General features: G+C 41.9%; 1 protein-coding gene across 4 annotated transcripts in view; it reads left to right on the top strand.

Annotated features, from left to right (window-relative positions):
• Positions 1 to 17,733, top strand: part of SF3B1 (splicing factor 3b subunit 1) — a 59,395-nt gene that overhangs the window by 298 nt on the left and 41,364 nt on the right. The window lies entirely within an intron of this gene.

Genomic DNA, 17,733 nt, shown 5'->3' with positions numbered 1-17,733 from the left:
GCTGGCCCTGGGCGTGGTGCGAGGGCCACGCAGGGTCACGCCCCCGGGGACGGGCCTCGGTGCCCTAGGCCTTGGGCCTGCGTGGCCGGCCACCTTGTTAACTGGAGTTCGCGGATGGTTTGCCTTTCCCTTATTCCCTACAAAGCCGACGCCTTTGCTTTGATTGACCCATTTTAGAAAGCAGTCAGTCATCAAGTCCTGATGTTCTTTCCCTCCGTTTGTTAACCTTTGTACAGCATAGCTTCCTGTAAACTGTAAAATGAGGGTAGCCATGCTACCTACTGCATACAGTTTTGAGCAGTAAATGAGATCGTTGGTTAAATGTAGTCAATAAATATTTATTGGGCACTTCTGGTGTTTTAGATGCTGGGTAGGTGAACAAAAGTCTTTACCGTCATGAAGCTTGTATTTTAGTGGGAAAATCAATTAGTATATAATACGGTGTCAGATAATCATGAGCTGTAGAAAAAAACTAAAGCAGGATAAGGTGGTGGAGAGGGGTAAGATGGGGTGCTGTTTTATATAGGGTAGTCAGGTGGGCCTCTGAGGAAGTGATACTGAACAGAGGCCTAAATGAAGTGAGGAAGTGAACTATGTGAATATTTGGGGGCAAAGTGACTTCAGGTAGAGGGAACAGCAAGTGCAAAGGCCCCAGACAGGAACAGTCTTGCCCTGTTTTATGCACAGCAAGGGCTTTGCATCACAGTGAGGGAGGAGGAGAGGGGTAGGAAACGAGGTCAGAGGTGGTGAGGGCTTTATCATAGTGCCTGGGAGGCAATGGGACCAACTTTGGATTGTATTCTAAGTGCAAGGGGAAGTCATTCAAGGTTGAGGGCAGAAGAGTGACTTGATCTGATTTATATTTACAGAAATTTTCCAGCTGCTGTGTGTATGTGTGATTATTATTTTCTACTCTTGCTTTGTTCGTTGCAGTCATCCCCTACTGGATGCTTTGTGGAATGAGTTGAAATCACCAGCTACAAGTTTTGTCAAACACTTTTCTGTATATATAACACAGGATGTACATGTTGATTGAGGTTATTTGTAGCTGCATCCAAACAATTCTATATCAGATTGCCTTCAGATACACAATCCCTGCTCTTCTTGCCTTAAATCTTCAATATTTTCAGTAGGGTCTTCCTTTAGAACTCATTTTCATCATATTTTACCCCTGCTCAAAAAAAACAGTGGTGGGGCCAGCCAGGTGGCATAGTGGTTAAGTTCGTGTGCTTAGCTTCAGTGGCCCAGGGTTTGTGGGTTTGGATCCTGGGTGTGAACCTACACACCGCTCACGAGGCCATGTTGTGGTAGCGTCCCACATACAAAATAGTGGAAGATTGGCAACAGATACTAGCTCAGGGCCAATCTTCCTCATCAAAAAAAACCAAACTACAGGGCTTACCAGTTGTCTACAAAATATAGGCATTACACTGCCACCTCCTACTAAATTCTATTTCAAACTATTGGTATTGTTAACTAAAAGGCTTGTTAAACATATTTTTCAGTACAATACATGACATACTTATGTACTTAATATAAGGCCTTCTTTTATTAAATTCACCATTTTCTTATTCAACTCTTCAGACATATGAAAACACCTACTGAGTTGAGTCACCCAATTGAATAGTTTCCAAATAAAAACATTTTTAAGGGAAAATAAAGGAATCTTTGTAACATGACAGTGTATAGTACTCATTTGACTTCTCAAAAGAAAATGTCATAAGCTTAAGGGTGATAAACTCTGGTTCAGTTTCAGTAGATGACACTGCTTCTATAAACTGGGGGTTAAAACGTCTGTCTATACAATATGAAACGATGGGTAGTAAAATTAAAGCCCAGCAGAGCAGAGACCTGTGGGAAACAGTATCTTAAGAGTGCAAACCAACTATACTGTCAAAAATATATTTGACACAACACTGCAAATTAGGCATTCTTGCCAAAATAATTGTATCTGAATCTGGTCAAGCTTTTAGATATGCCGGTTTACACCGGGGATAGAAAAACATATTACATGACACCAAGGGTCTACCATCTGCCAAATACAGAAAGTGGGAAATTCTGCAGGACAAATGACCCATTTTCTTCAACAAATAAATGTCAAGTAAAGAAGGAGGAAGTGGAGAACTCTTGTAGGTTTACAAAATTCAAGAGTCTTTATTTGGATTTTGTTTTGAACAAACCAAATATAAAAAGACATATACAAGACTGGGAAATTGAACTGAAATCTCTACTTCAGTAGAGATTCATACGGAAGATTTTACAAGTAAAATATGTCTGATTTGCTTTAAAATAATCCACTGGGAGTGGAAGAATAGAGTGGACGAAACAAAATTGATCATTTGTTGATAATTATTGAACTGAATTATGGGTACATGGGAAGTTTATAATAGTATTATATCTAATTTTTATGGATGTTTGAAATCTTCCATAATAAAACTATGTATAAATATATTTAGTTCCTGCCTTTCATGTGATCTTTCCAAATGAAATCCTCCTGATTGACTTCCACTTAGAATCATACTGTTGGACCTTTTGCTCACATCAGAACCCCAAATATAGACTGAACAAAACCAGAAAGGCTTCAGGTAAATAGAGATGGCTATGACTTTGTGTTAATACTTTTTTTAATCAACCCTATAGTCAAAACAAATACAGGCTGAATTTTAACCACAGAACAAGACCTTTACCTGAACATCACTTATATTTTTTTCCTGAAATAAAGCAAGCTTTTAAAGTTAACAGTCTCATTACTGGCAGCTTTTAGATCAGTAGAATAATCTTCCCAGCATGCTCAATGATTTCATACAGGGATTACCTTTGTGAAATGTTTGGTTGAAAGAACACCTTCCTTGACTGAATCAAGAACTAAGTTACAAGAGGCCAGTGCTATTACAGATGTTAGTTTCTGATAAAAATTGGACTACCAAAGGGGATTAACTAGACAATTTGCCGTTACTGAGTGGCCATGTCAGTCAGAGACCAGTCAGGAAAAGTACACCAATCATTTTAAACAGGAAATTAAATATAAGGATGTTCTTAAACAGGAATTGGAGAACTATCGTGACAAAAATGGGATACTGAGATAAGAAAGCAATAATAACCACAAGGAGTAGGTACCACCCCACGTACCCAAGACCACCAGTAGTTTTGATGATTTGCCAAGGATTCACAGGACTCAACATATAGTTGTGCTCATAGTTATGATTTATTACAGTGAAAGAATACAAAGCAAAATTGGTTAAGGGAAAAGGAGCATGTGGGATGTCTGGGGGAACCAAGTGCAACCTTCCAAGGGTCCTTTCCCAGTGAAGTCTTGGAATCATACAGGACATGCTTCATTGTTCTGACAAGTTCTGACAGTGTGTGTGAAATGTTGCCAACCAGAGAAGCTCATAGAGACTCAGTGCCCAGGGTGTTTGTGGGGGCTGATCACATAGGCACCCTCTACCTGGCACGTAGCCAAATTCCAGACTCCACAAGGAAAGCTGATGTTCAGCGTAACCTACATTGCTTGCACAGTTTAGGCACAGCGAGACAGTTCTGGGAATGGTGGCAACCCACCTGAAATTCAAGTTCCCAAATGTCAGCCCAAGGCCAACCTTGTAAGCAGGTCTTTCAAAGGATAGCTGGCAGGCCTGTCTCTTCCCCGCAACGCTGCTCTGGGCTGGGGGAACAAGGAAGAAGTTGTGGTTATTCGAACTTAGAAACTTGGTGGAGGGGTCCTGCAATGCTGGACCCTGATCTCTGAGGCGAGGGCATTGCTTGGCTGGTGCTAGTGCCTAAGAAGTGTGGAGGAGCACACCCCCTACTGCCAAACCCCACAGAGCTTGGACTCACTCTCTGAGGAGGAAACACTGGTTGATATGGGTGCATCTGAGGCCTGTTTGAATCAGTCCTTCAGCACACATTTACTAAGACCTTAGGAAACAAGTTTAGGAATGTTAAGCTACTTGCACAAACTAGCAAGCAGTGCAGCCAGCCAGTAAACCCTTGTTTTCTGACTTAGAGTCAGAATGCTCTTTTATGCTGTATGACTTCTTTTTTGAGGAAGACGAGCCCTGGGCTAACATCTGCTGTCAATCTTCCTCTTTTTTCTGAGGAAGACTGGCCCTGAGCTAAGATCCGTGCCCATCTTCCTCTACTTTCTATGTGGGACGCCTACCACAGCTTGCCAAGCGGTGCCATGTCCACACCCGGGATCCAAACCGGCAAACCCCGGGCCGCCAAAGTGAAACATGCGAACTTAACAGCTGCACCACCCAGCCAGCCCTGCTGTATGACTTCTTGAAAGATGTAGCAGCAGCATTGTAATACTGAAATATTACAACTGTTTTTTGAAACAGCTCAATTAGGGGCCAGCCCCGTGGCTGAGTGGTTAAGTTCACATGCTCCGCTTTGGTGGCGCAGGGTTTTGCTGGTTTGGATCCTGGGCGTGGACATGGCACCACTCATCGGGCCATGCTGAGGCGGAATCCCACATGCCACAATTAGGAGGGCCCACAACAAAAAATATACAACTATGTACTGGGGCGCTTGGCGGAGAAAAAGGAAAAATAAAATCTTAAAAAAACCCAACTCAATTAGAGTTAGTCCAAATTAGAAATCTGAGCAAGTGATTCAAACTGGAAATTTGATCATGAGAAAAAAAGATGATTGACTACCCTGGGAGGGCCAGAAAGGATGACAACATAGTTTAGAGGCTTTTCTTGGATTTCCAGACCCAGAAGTTTTTAGTTCAGGGCACTCAGAGTTTATCAAGAAAGCAGATTCTTCCTGGTTGTGTGACCAGCCTCTTATGTAATTCTGGAATTCCTCTTTTGCTACTCCCTGCCACCCACTGTGGCATCTAGCCCCACAGAACCGCTTCTAGATCCTCTACAGACACGGTGGTGTTTGTTGACTACACTGTCCTCTCACCCTAGGAATTAGACATAGGTAGCATGGTTTGATATTTCTGTACAGTCCTCCTAGAATACCACAAACATCTCTCTAACTACTCCGAACACTTTGTATTATAATTGCTTCTATGTGTCTTTCTCCTTGACCTGGACTATAAAGCAGCTGAAATATTGGAGTTCTGTGGGTTTTTTTTTTTAAGTGTATCACTGCAAATTTTATTCAGAAACCCGTCTTTGTTTTTTGCTTTCCGTTTTTTTCTGGGAAAGAATCACCCCAAGCTAACATCTGTTGCCAATCCTCCTCTTCCTGTCCTTTTATTTTTTCTGTTTTTTCTTTTCCCTTTCTTTCCCTTTTTTCCTCCCCAAAGCCCCAGGACATAGTTCTATATTCTGGTTGTAAGTCCTTCTAGTTCTTCTATGTGAGCTGCTGCCACAGCATGGCTACTGACAGAACCTGGGCCGCCGAAGCAGAGCACACCGGACCCCAACCGCTAGGCCATGAGGGCTGGCTCACTATGTTTTTTTTAAGATTTTGTTTTTCCTTTTTCTCCCCAAAGCCTCCCGGTACATAGTTATGTATTTTTAGTTGTGAGTCCGTCTAGTTGTGGCATGTGGGTTGCCGCCTCAGCATGGCCCAATGAGCAGTGCCATGTCCGCACCCAGGATCCAAACCGGCGAAACCCCAGGCCACCCAAAGCGGAGCGCGTGAACTTAACTACACAGCCACGGGGCCAGCCCCTGTGTTTTGTTTGTTTGTTTGTTGTTTTTTGAATTTTTAGTGAGTTAATGATAGGTTACAATCTTGCAACATTTCAGTTGTACATTATTGTTTGTCAGTCATGTTGTAGGTGCACCCCTTCACCCTTTGTGCCCACCCCCCACCCCATCTTTCCCCTGGTAGCCACTAATCTGTTCTCTTTGTCTGCATTTTTAAATTCCTCATATGAGTGGAGTCATACAGAGATTGTCCTTCTCTATCTGGCTTCTTTCACTTAACATAATTCCCTCAAGGTCCATCCATGTTGCAAATGGGACGATTTTGTTCTTTTTTATGGCTGAGTAGTATTCCATTGTATATATGTACCACATCTTCTTTATCCAATCATCTGTTGATGGACACTTAGGTTGCTTCCATGTCTTGGCTATTGTAAATAATGCTGCAATAAACATTGAGGTGCATAGGACTTTTGGAATTGCTGACTTCAAGCTCTTTGGGTAGATACCCAGTAGTGGGATAGCTGGGTCGTATGGTAGTTCTATTTTTAGTTTTTTGAGGAATCTCCATACTGTTTTCCATAGTGGCCGCACCAGTTTGCATTCCCACCAGCAGTGTATGAGGGTTCCTTTTTCTCCACAACCTCTCCAACATTTGTTACTATTAGTTTTAGATATTTTTGTCATTCTAATGGGTGGAAGATGATGCCTTAGTGTAGTTTTGATTTGCATTTCCCTGATGATCAGCGATGATGAACATCTTTTCATGTGCCTATTGGCCATCCATATATCTTCTTTGGAGAAATGTCTGTTCATGTCTCCAGCCCATTTTTTGATTGGGTTGTTTGATATTTTGTTATTGAGTTGTGAGAGTTCTTTATATATTATGGATATTAAGCCTTTGTCAGATGTATGACTTGCAAATATTTTTTCCCAGTTAGTGGGTTGTTTTTTGTTTCAATCGTGTTTTCATTTGCCTTGAAGAAGCTCTTTAGTCTGATGAAGTCCCATTTGTTTATTCTTTCTATTGTTTCCCTTCTCTGAGAAGGCATGGTGTCCGAAAAGATCCTTGTAATACTGATGTCAAAGAGTGTACTGCCTACATTTTCTTCTAGAAGCCTTATGGTTTCAGGTCTCAGCTTTAGGTCTTTGATCCATTTTGAGTCTATTTTGGTGAATGGTGAGAAAGAATGTTCAATTTTCATTCTTTTACATGTGGCTTTCCAGTTTTCCCAGCACCATTTGTTGAAAAGACTTTCTTTTCTCCATTGTATGCCCTCAGCTCCTTTGTCAAAGATAAGCTGTCCATAGATGTGTTGTTTTATTTCTGGGCTTTCAATTCTGTTCCATTGATCTGTGCACCTGTTTTTGTACCAGTACCATGCTGTTTTCATTACTGTAGCTTTGTAGTATCTTTTGAAGTCAGGGATTGTGATGCCTCCTGTTTTGTTCTTTTTCCTCAGGATTGCTTTAGAAATTCGGGGTCTTTTGTTGCCCCATATGAATTTTAGGATTCTTTGTTCTAATTCTGTAAAGAATGTCATTGGGATTCTGATTGGGATGGCATTGAATCTGTAGATTGCTTTAGGTAGAATGGACATTTTAACTATGTTTATTCTTCCAATCCATGTACATGGAATGTCTTTCCATCTCTTTATGTCGTCATCCATTTGTTTCAGAAAGACCTTGTAATTTTCATTGTATAGATCTTTCACTTCCTTAGTTAAATTCACCCTGAGGTATTTTATTCTTTTTGTAGCCATGGTGAATGGTATTGTGTTCTTGAGTTCTTTTTCTGTTAGTTTGCTATTAGAATATAGAAATGCTACTGATTTATGCAAATTGATTTTATACCCTGCAACTTTGCTGTAGTTGTTGATTACTTCTAAAAGTTTTCCAATGGATTCTTTGGGGTTTTCTATATATAAGATCATGTCGTCTGCAAACAGCAAGAGTTTCACTTCTTCCCTCCCTATTTGGATTCCTCTTATTCCTTTTTCTTGCCTGATTGCTCTGGCCAGGACCTCCAGTACTATGTTAAATAAGAGTGGTGATAGAGGGCATCCTTGTCTCGTTCCTGTTTTCAGGGGGATGGCGCTCAGTTTTTGTCCATTGAGTATGATGTTGGCTATGGGTTTGTCATATGTGGCCTTTATTATGTTGAGGTAGTTTCCTTCTATGCCCATTTTGTTCAGAGTTTTTATCATAAATAGCTGTTGGATCTTGTCAAGTGCTTTCTCTGCATCTATTGAGATGATCATGTGGTTTTTATTCCTCAGTTTGTTGATGTGGTGTATCACGTTGATTGATTTGCGGATGTTGAACCATCCCTGTGTCCCTGGTATGAATCCCACTTGATCATGATGTATGATTCTTTTGATGAATTGCTGAATTCTGGTTGCCAAAATTTTGTTTAGAATTTTTGCATCTATGTTCATCAGCAATATTGGCCTGTAGTTCTCTTTTTTCGTGCTGTCCTTGTCAGGTTTTGGTATCAGTGTGATGTTGGCCTCGTAGAATGTGTTAGGAAGTGTTCCATCCTCCCTAATTTTTTGGAATAGCTTGAAAAGTATAGGTATTAAATCCTCTCTGAAAGTTTGGTAGAATTCTCCAGGAAAGCCATCTGGTCCTGGGATTTTATTCTTTGGGATGTTTTTGATTGCTGTTTCAATCTCTTTCCTTGTGACTGGTCTGTTGAAATTGTCTGCTTCTTCTTGAGTGAGCTTTGGGAGGTTGTAGGAGTCCAAGAATTTATCCATTTCCTCTAGGTTATCCATTCTGTTGGCATATAGTTTTTTGTAATATTCTCTTATAATCTGTTGTACTTCTGTGGAGTCTTTTGTTATTTCTCCTCTTTCATTTCTGATTTTGTTTATTTGAGCTTTCTCCCTTTTTTTCTTTGTAAATCTGGCTAGGGGTTTGTCAATTTTATTTATCTTCTCAAAGAACCAGCTCTTTGTTTTATTGATCCTTCCTACTGCCTTTTTCGTTTTAATAGCATTTATTTCTGCTCTGATTTTTATTATTTCTCTCCTGCTGACTTTGGGCTTTGTTTGTTCTTCTTTCTCTAATTCGGTTAGGTTTAGTTTAAGATTGCTTATTTGGGATTTTTCTTGTTAAGATGTGTCTGTATTGCAATGAATTTTCCTCTTAATACAGCTTTTGCTGTAACCCATATGAGTTGGTATGGCATGTTATCATTTTCATTGCTCTCCAGGTATTTTTTGATTTCTTCTTTAACTTCTTCGATGATCCATTGCTTATTCAATAGCGTATTGTTTGGTCTTCACATCCTTGTGTCTTTCTCAGCTTTTTTCTTGTGATTAATTTCTAGCCTTATAGCATTATGATTGGAGAAGATGCTTGTTATTATTTCAATTTTTTTAAATTTGTGGGGGCTTATTTCCCAACATATGGTCTATCCTTGAGAATGTTCCATGCGCACTTGAGAAGAATGTGTATTCTGCTGTTTTTGGATGAAGTGTTCTATATATGTCTATTAAGTCCAATTGTTTTAGCTTTTCGTTTAGCTCCACTATTTGCTTGTTGATGTTTTCTCTGGATGATCTGTCCATTGATGTGAGTGGGGTGTTGAGGTCCCCTACTATTATTGTGTTGTTTTTAACGTTTTCCTTTAGGTCTGTTAATAGTTGCTTTATGAACTTTGGTGCTCTTGTGTTGGGTGCATAGATATTTATAAGCGTTATTTCTTCTTGATGAAGTGTCCCTTTGATCATTATATCTTGTCCCTCTGTGTCTCTCTTTACCTGCCTTATTTTGAAATCCGTTTTGTCTGATTTAAGTATTGTGACACGTGCTGTCTTTTGTTTGCTATTAGCTTGAAGTATTGTCTTCTACCCCTTCACTCTGAGCCTGTGTTTGTCCTTGGAGGTGAGGTGTGTTTCCTGGAGGCAACAAATTGTTGGATCTTGTTCTTTAATCCATTTTGCCACTCTGTGTCTTTTTATTGGCGAGTTCAATCCGTTTACATTGAGGGTGATTACTGATGCATGAGGGCTTAATGCTGTCATTCTGTCGCTCATTATCCGATTTTCCTGCGTTACCTTTGTTTCTCGTCCTGTGTGTTTTAGCCTACCCATTGACTTCTGCAATTTCTTATGCTGGGTTTCTTAGATTTTTCCTTATTTATGTTTTGTGTTTCTGTTCTCTGTTTTAGTTTAGTGGCTAGCCTGAAGTTTGTATTTAGAATCTCGTGTATAATATAGTGCATTTTCTGGTGGTCTCTTACTTACTTGGCCTAGACGGATTTAGTCCCTTTCCTCTTCCCCTCCAAAATTATTATTTTCATCTCTTATTCCAACTTGTGTTATGAGTTTGTGGTTAGAGTGATAAGATCGTCTTTGCTTTGGTGACTTCCTTCCCTTTATCCTAATGCTATAGTTGAATATTTGCTATCCTATTCTGGTTCTATCTATTTGTCTCCCCTCTCTGGTTTGTGACCCCTTTCTCCCTTTTTTTCTTTTTTCAGGTATGAGAGCCTTCTTGAGGATTTCTTGTAGTGGAGGACTTTTGGTTACAAATTCCCTTAACTTTTGTTTGTATGGAAAAGATTTAATTTCTCCCTCATATCTGAAGGATATTTTTGCTGGATAGAGTATTCTTGGCTGAAGATTTTTATCTTTTAAAGTTTTGAATATGTCATTCCGTTCTCTCCTAGCTTGTAAGGTTTCTGTAGAGAAATCCCCAGAAAGTCTGATAGGAGTTCCTTTGTAGGTTATTTTCTTCTGTCTTCCTGCCCTGAGTATTCTTTCTTTGTCATTCATTTTTGCCATTTTTACTACTATATGCCTTGCAATAGGTCTTTTTACATTAACAAATCTAGGAGATCTGAAAGCTTCCTCCACACACATTTCTCCCTCAATCCCTAGATTTGGGAAGTTCTCTTCCATAATTTCGTTAAGCACACTTTCTGCTCCATTTTCCTTTTCCACACCCTGCGGTATTCTGATAATTCTTAAATTGGTTTTCCTCATTGAATCTGCTATTTCTCGGAGATTATTATCATTCTTTTTAATTCTTAGTTCTCTTTCTTCCTCTTTCTGGAGCCATTCAGCCTGTCTATCTTCGATTATGCTAATTTGCTCCTTTATGGTGTCTACATGGCCATTCACGGAATCCGTATTCTGTTTTATCTGATCCATTGTATTTTTCATCTCTGATATTTCTGATTGATTCTTCTTTATAGTTTCTATCTCTTTTGTGAAGTATCTCCAGAACTTGTTCACTTGTTTCTCTATATTTCCCTTTACCTCATTGAGTTTTTTGATGATAGCTACTCTGATTTCATTTTCACTTAGTTTACCTATTTCCAAGTCCTCAGGACCTACTTCTGTGTTTTTATTGCTTTCCTTCTGGTCTGGAGCTTTTATAAATTGCTGGATGGTAGAGGAGCTGTTTTTGCGCATGCTGCTATTATTTGGTTGCAGTTACAGTCTGTCGCCCCTAGATGGAGGTTGAGAGCCTTGTGTTCTGAGCCCTCCACCTTGAGCTGTGATGGCGGGCATGCACTGTGGGTTGGGGGAGGAGGGTCACTTTCTCTCGCGGGCTGACCTGGCTTCCAGTCAGCTCTCCCTCTCTGGTCTCCCAGGGCCCCGGCTTGATGGGGTCCCTGCACACAGAAGCTTTCCCCAATTAGCAGGTTTCCACTGCACAGGCGGTGGGAGTCCTGGATGATCCCTGGACGTGTGGCCCCTCCCCAGCTCCTTCCCTCACCCGCGGCAGCGATCCCAGTCTCTAGGGGAGGGAGTGAAGTTCTCTCTTACCCTGTTCCAGCTCCTCCAAGGGCGGCTTCAGCCTCTCTGACCTCTGTCATTTTGCTGCTGTGGGTCTCTGACAATCTCTGTATTAGAGTTACTGGTTGAAATTCAGTTGTTCCAAGTTGTACTTGTAGTTTGGAGGGGAGAGAGTCATCCCAGGTCAGCTTACCCTGCCATTTCGCTGATGTCACCAATCAAACCCTCTGTTTTGTTTTTTAATATAGCTGTCTTAGTAGGGATGAAATGGTGTTTCATTTTAGTCTTGATTTGCATTTCTCTGTTGGGTAGGGATGTTAAACATCTTTTCATGTGCTTATTGGCCATTTGTTTATCTTCTTTGGAGAAATGTCTATTCAAGTCTTTTACCCATTTTTTAATTGTGTTGGGTTTTGTTGTTAAGTTGTAGGAGTTCTTATATATTTTGGATATTTAATCCCTTATCAGATATATGATTTGCAAATATTTTCTCCTGTTCTATGTGTGAGATAATAGAAATATATATTGGTCTCCGTCCCTGGTTCCTGGGTACAGAGCTCCTAAAAACACTTGTAAATTCCTAAGTGATAAGAGCACTAGGAGTATCTCTTGTTCTAATATTTGGTCTTTGACCCTGTCCCTGACACAGGATTTCTAAATCCCCTATAAATTCCTAAGCAATAAGAGCACTACAAGCATCTTTCATTCTATTGAGGCGACTGAGTGGGCTTCTGGATGGCTCCTCAATGGAGACTGGTCACCAGAAAGACCAAGCCATGATTAGAAGCTTGGGATTTTCAGCCTTGCCCTCCACTTCTCCAGAGAGGGGAGAGGGGCTGGAAATGGAGTTAATCATTGATCATGCCTGTGTGAGGAAGCCTCCATAAAACCCCAATAGTGTGTGGTGCAGAGAGATTCTAGATTGGTGAACACATCCACATTTATTTCTTTTTCTGACCATGGAACAGTAGGGATCTGTCTGCCTTCTCCCAGAATTCAGATACAGATGAGAAAAGAGGCTTTGATATGCGGTGCATGGTAGCAGGCCACTTGTAAAGAATTAGCAGCTCTTGGGCTCCACTTCAAGCTTCCTGAATCACTCTGGAGTTTGGGTTCACAGCCTGCACTTTTAAGAAGCTCCTCAGGGGATCTGGGTGCTCTTAGAGTTTGAGAATCTGCATTAGTGGGAGAGAAAGGAGGTTTCAGAACTGGCAGCACAGGCGTGTGCCCTCCCTATGACCCGTCCCCCCCCCCCCCCCCCCCCCGCCTTTCCCCCTGCCAAATTCCACAGACAGAGATTCCTGGAAAGGCATAACCATTTGTAAATTGCAATGAAGGAGAAAAAGAGACTTTAAAAGTTATTTTCAATTAGTCACCATTCCAAGAAAGCAAATGTTTTTTGAGAATTTTGGGAAGGGGCATTTGCCAACCCATGTGCTACCTATGTACTATCCATGTACTTGAAGGTCAAGAGAGCAGGACCAGTGTGTCCCTCACTCCTCACTACTGCTTCAAGACCACTGTTTACCCACCTTTTTGTTAAAGACCAAATTTCTTTGAGGTTTATATCCTTAGGGGATAGTGTCATCTCTTTCTGGCTGCATCACTGTCATCCCATGGAGACACTTGTGTACACTTGTAGTCGATGCTATATGGTGGGCTGCCCAGAGACCCTTCTTTCTCCCCTCATAACCAGAGCTGTTGGGAGTTCTGTCAAGGACAGCTCTCGGATGCATCCCTTTCTGGGGATTGCTTGTAGTTAAAAGAAAGCTGCCTCTCCCAAGGTCATGCCCTCTTCCTGGGGAAGCGCACACCCCAAATCTTATTGATATGGGAGTATAAGAGCCCAACTTTCTTGCCTCAGTTTAGGACAACTGTGAAGGGCCATCTCATCTCCAGAGTTCCCCACAGAATTGGTTGAGGTCTTTGTTGCAACTGTGGCAGGTCAACTTCTTCCTCTTCCTAGTTCTTTTTTCTTTTTTCTTTTTCTTCTTTTTATTTTTTTAAAGATTGGCACCTCAGCTAACAACTGTTGCCAACCTTCTCTCTTTTTTTTTTCCCTGCTTTTCCCCCCGCAAATCTCCCCAGTACATAGTTGCATATTTTAGTTGTGGGTCCTTCTAGTTGTGGCATGTGGGACAGCACCTCAGCATAGCCTGATAAGTGGTACCATGTACATGCCCACGATCCGAACCAGTGAAACCCTGGGCTGCCGAAGCAGAGTGCTTGAACTTAACCACTGGGCCACGAGGCTGGCCCTGTCTTCCCAGTTCTGATTCCTTCAGTGCCTTAAAGGTGTTGATCCTGAGAGGATTCCCTGACAAACTTATTGCATGCAGATCTCCACCTCAGAGTCTGCTTCATAGGGAACCCAACCTGTGATTCAAGAAAGAATACACTAAAATGGGGTTTTGAGATCTGGATCACGTGCAGTCTGGCTGGCAGTGAGGACCCTCTCACTGGTGATGGGCGAAGCACTAATAGCTCCTGTTGTGATCTTGGGAGAAAGACACTGAGAGCTTGGAGTGATTAATCACTAATTAAAAGTTGTGTAAAAGCTGGAGGGCATCCTTAGTAGCATATAAAGAGAGTTTCATTGTCTGCAATAAAAAAGCTGATGGTCAGGTCCAGGACTTAACATTAAGAGTAACAGAGTTCCAGGGGGTGGCCCAGTGGCGTATTGGTTAAGTTCGGCCTTCTGCTTTGGCAGCCTGAGGTTCACTGGTTTGGATCCCGGGCACAGACCTACACACTGCTTATCAAGCTGTGTTGTGGCAGGTGTCCCAGATATAAAACAGAGGAAGATTGCCACAGGTGTTAGCTCAGGGCCAGTCTTCCTCAGCCAAAAGAGAAGGATTGGCTGTGGATGTTAGCTGAGGGCTAATCTTCCTCACATACACACAAAAAGTAACAGAGCTCCAGGGACCAGCCCAGTGGCATAGTGGTTAAGTTCATGCCCTCTGCTTCAGCAGCTCAGGGTTTGTGGATTCAGATCCTGGGTGTGGACCTAGCACTGCTTGTCAAGCCACGCTGTGGCAGTGTCCCACATACAACACAGAGGAAGATTGGCACACAAGTTAGCTCAGCGACAATCTTCCTCAAGAAAAAAGAGGAAGAGTGGCAACAGATATTAGCTCAGGGCCAGTCTTCCTCAGCAAAAACAAAGAGAGAGAGAGAGTAATAGAGCTCCAAAAGTGGACAAAATTTCCAGCCTCAGCATGTCTCTTACACAAAGTGAGGGCCCTGACTGGGAAGGATTACAGTCCTAAGAAACAGGACAAGGACATCTGGGTCAGTGCACTCAAGAAACTTGAAATCCTAGATTCCCCTGAGTCCTCTGGGCCTACAGAAGTGGCCTAATCCTCCCTGTTACGAAGCTAGTGCTTCCTTTTCTGTTGAAGAAGATACAGAGACCTCTGACTTATAAGACAACAGGTGTTCCTCTCAGGAACTTTCCTTACTTTCCCTCTTGGACATCAGATCAATAACTGGGATTAAGTCATATATCAGTTGGCCCAGGAAATGCTGGGCCTACTAAGGGAGGAAAGGGACATCTCAAAGGAGCCGAAGGACCTAGCCAATATGTACCATCAAGAGCTGGAAGATGACATAAGGAACTAAATTCTGAGGGTCCTAGATCAGGGGGCACGGGTGGGTGGTAGAACATAATGTTGGATAGGGAGGGTTTATCAGTATGGGAGCACTATCCACGATATGGAATACCCTGATGAGGATCCAGGGAGGCAAGGCTAACACGCTACTAGGATAGCTCTTAGACACTCAGAGAAAGCAACAGCCCACATTAAGTGGTATAGAAACGGCAGAACTGTGGAAGATAGTGGAAGCAGTGATGAAAAGGCTCAGAGAAGTGCGTATGGTAGAGTAGATATTCTATGCTAAGGCTAGAAAACTTACCAGATGACTGTGTTCAACGGGAAGGCTCAGAGGACACTGTTCCCTTAAACAATAAGGAAAGTGAGAGGGGCACCAGCATCCCTGAACAGGACCGAGACTAGGGTTGAAGTGAGTGAGGTACTTACCTGAGGTGCAAAATTTAACGGGGTGCCAAAAAGCTCAGTAACTAAGATAAATAACATTTTAATATTGAAAAAAATTTAAATCAAAATTAATGCAGAAAAATTCACGATGAACACGACATCAAAATTTGAAATAACAACAGGATCAATATTGCTGATTTTTCCTTTTGCCTCAGACTCCAAAAAGGCTCAGCTCAGCACTGTCACTCATGGTGGCTGTCCTTTACAGGCCTCAGGTGATAGCAGCAGATAGTTACAGAGCTGAGCTCCATGATAGCAATGGGGATGATGAGAGTCCAAAGTGGAAGCCAAGTGGGGATGCTTAACCGTCAGAAGCAAAGTGGTCACAATTACAACCAGCACAAGGTCGGGATGTCTGCCCAGAGGGTCCTGACCTACAGAAAGATACGGAGATGGTTAATGCAACAGCGTGTGCTTAGAAGCAGGATTGATGGGCAGCCTATGAGGGTGTTGTTCAATCTATACAACCAAGAGAAATCAAGGATGGGATGGATGTTCAGGAGGTTGAAGGCAGCTATTCCAGTAAAAAAAAGATAGTGATCCTTTAACTAACTTTCAGACCTAGAACTATTTGATTTCAGACCATTTGATTGAAAGAGAAGCTAGGTCCCCTGGAAGAAGGATGATGTAACACCATGGTAAGTATGTGTTAATGAATGCCCTAGTACTTCCCCAAAGGCACTTGCTCTGGCAACTATATACTGGAAAAAGTGGAATAACCTAATGTTTTGAGGGCTGTGGACACAGTGTCCAACTTGACATCGATACCCAAAGTGTCATAGTGGCCCTTGTTGGGGTGTATATGGTCATAAATGGAGTCCTTACTCAGGTCTGGCTCCAAGTACCAAGTGTCATTTCCCGAGTTCCCAAATGTATAATTGGAATTAACATACTTAGGAGTTGGCCAAACTCCCATATTGGTTCCTTGGCCTGTGGAATAAGAACATAGTTGGGAAGGCTACTGAACAGTTCCCTCCACACCCTGCCAAGATAGTAAATTAAAAAATCATTATCATATGCTAGGAAATACAGCAGAGATTAGTGTCTTAAAGATCTAAAGAATGCAAGGATGGCTGTCCCTATCATATCTACACTGAGGTCTGGCCCTTACAAAGGCTACACAGATTCTGGAGGATGACAGTGAACTATCACAAATTCAACCAAGTAGTAGCCCCAGTTGCAGTTGCTGTGCGAGATGTGGTATCTAGAGCAGATTAACATGACCTCAAGTACATGGTAAGCAGATATTGATTTGATGAAAGAGCTGTTTTCCATCCCTAACGATAAGGATTTAAAAGTGTGCATTCTTTTGGGCTGGACAACAGTATACATTTTAAGTTTTACCCCTGGATTATGTTATTAACTCTCCCGTAAGATAGGCTAAAATAATAACTCTTTCATGATATAGTCTTAAGGGACTTGGACATACAGCTGACCATCTTATTAGTCTATCATATTGATGGCATTGTATTAATCACATTAATCAGACTAGATGACCAGGAAATGGTAAGTACATTGGAGGTTGGAAAGACGCAGATGCTCCGGAGGGTGGAGGGGACACCCAGTGAAAATTAAGGGAGCGCTCCATTAGTGATACTTTTAGGGCAGGATTTCTCAGTGGTGGCACTATTGACATTCTGGGCCAGAAAATTCTTTGTTGTGGGGAGCTTTCCTGTACAACATAGGATGTTGAACAGTATCCCTGGCCTCTAGATGCCAGTAATCTCTCCCTTTAAGTTGCTTTAGGTGTTAACAGTCCAGTTCAGGGAGAAAGACACATAGGAACAGTTAGAATACAAAGTGGTTAGAGTAGTTAGATGTTAGTGGGACTTTAGGAGCACAGCATAGCAATATCAAAGCATGCTATCTATATCTCACTCCTATGGTAAGATTTCCAGGGTAGGGAGACATCTAGTCAGTCTTATAGGATGAGAAGGAGTTAGCCAGGTGAAAGAGAGTAGAGGAGAGGAGGAGGGGAATAGGAAGGAGGACCCTCAAGGAAAAGAGGATATAGTTGTGATAACTAAAAATGTCTCTAGACATTGCCAAGTATCCCTGGGGGACAAAGTCACTTCCACGTGAGACCTGATTTAGGGGCATAGTGGACTGGGGCAGGCCTGGACATCCCTCCAAAGTAAAGGACAAACTATTGCACCTTATACTTCCCACCACTAAGAAGAAAGTATTAATAGGTCTCTTTGGGTTCTGGCCGGCATAAAGAACTGCTGGCTTTGTACTGTAGCTATTGTTGTTACTATTACTGCCAACTTCTCTAGGTTGATTCTGGTACCTGCCTACAATAGAGCATCT

The sequence above is a fragment of the Equus caballus genome, chromosome 18 (genome assembly GCF_041296265.1).
Source record: "Equus caballus isolate H_3958 breed thoroughbred chromosome 18, TB-T2T, whole genome shotgun sequence".
Taxonomy (NCBI): domain Eukaryota; kingdom Metazoa; phylum Chordata; class Mammalia; order Perissodactyla; family Equidae; genus Equus; species Equus caballus.
This window is presented reverse-complemented; position numbering and strand designations above follow the sequence as displayed.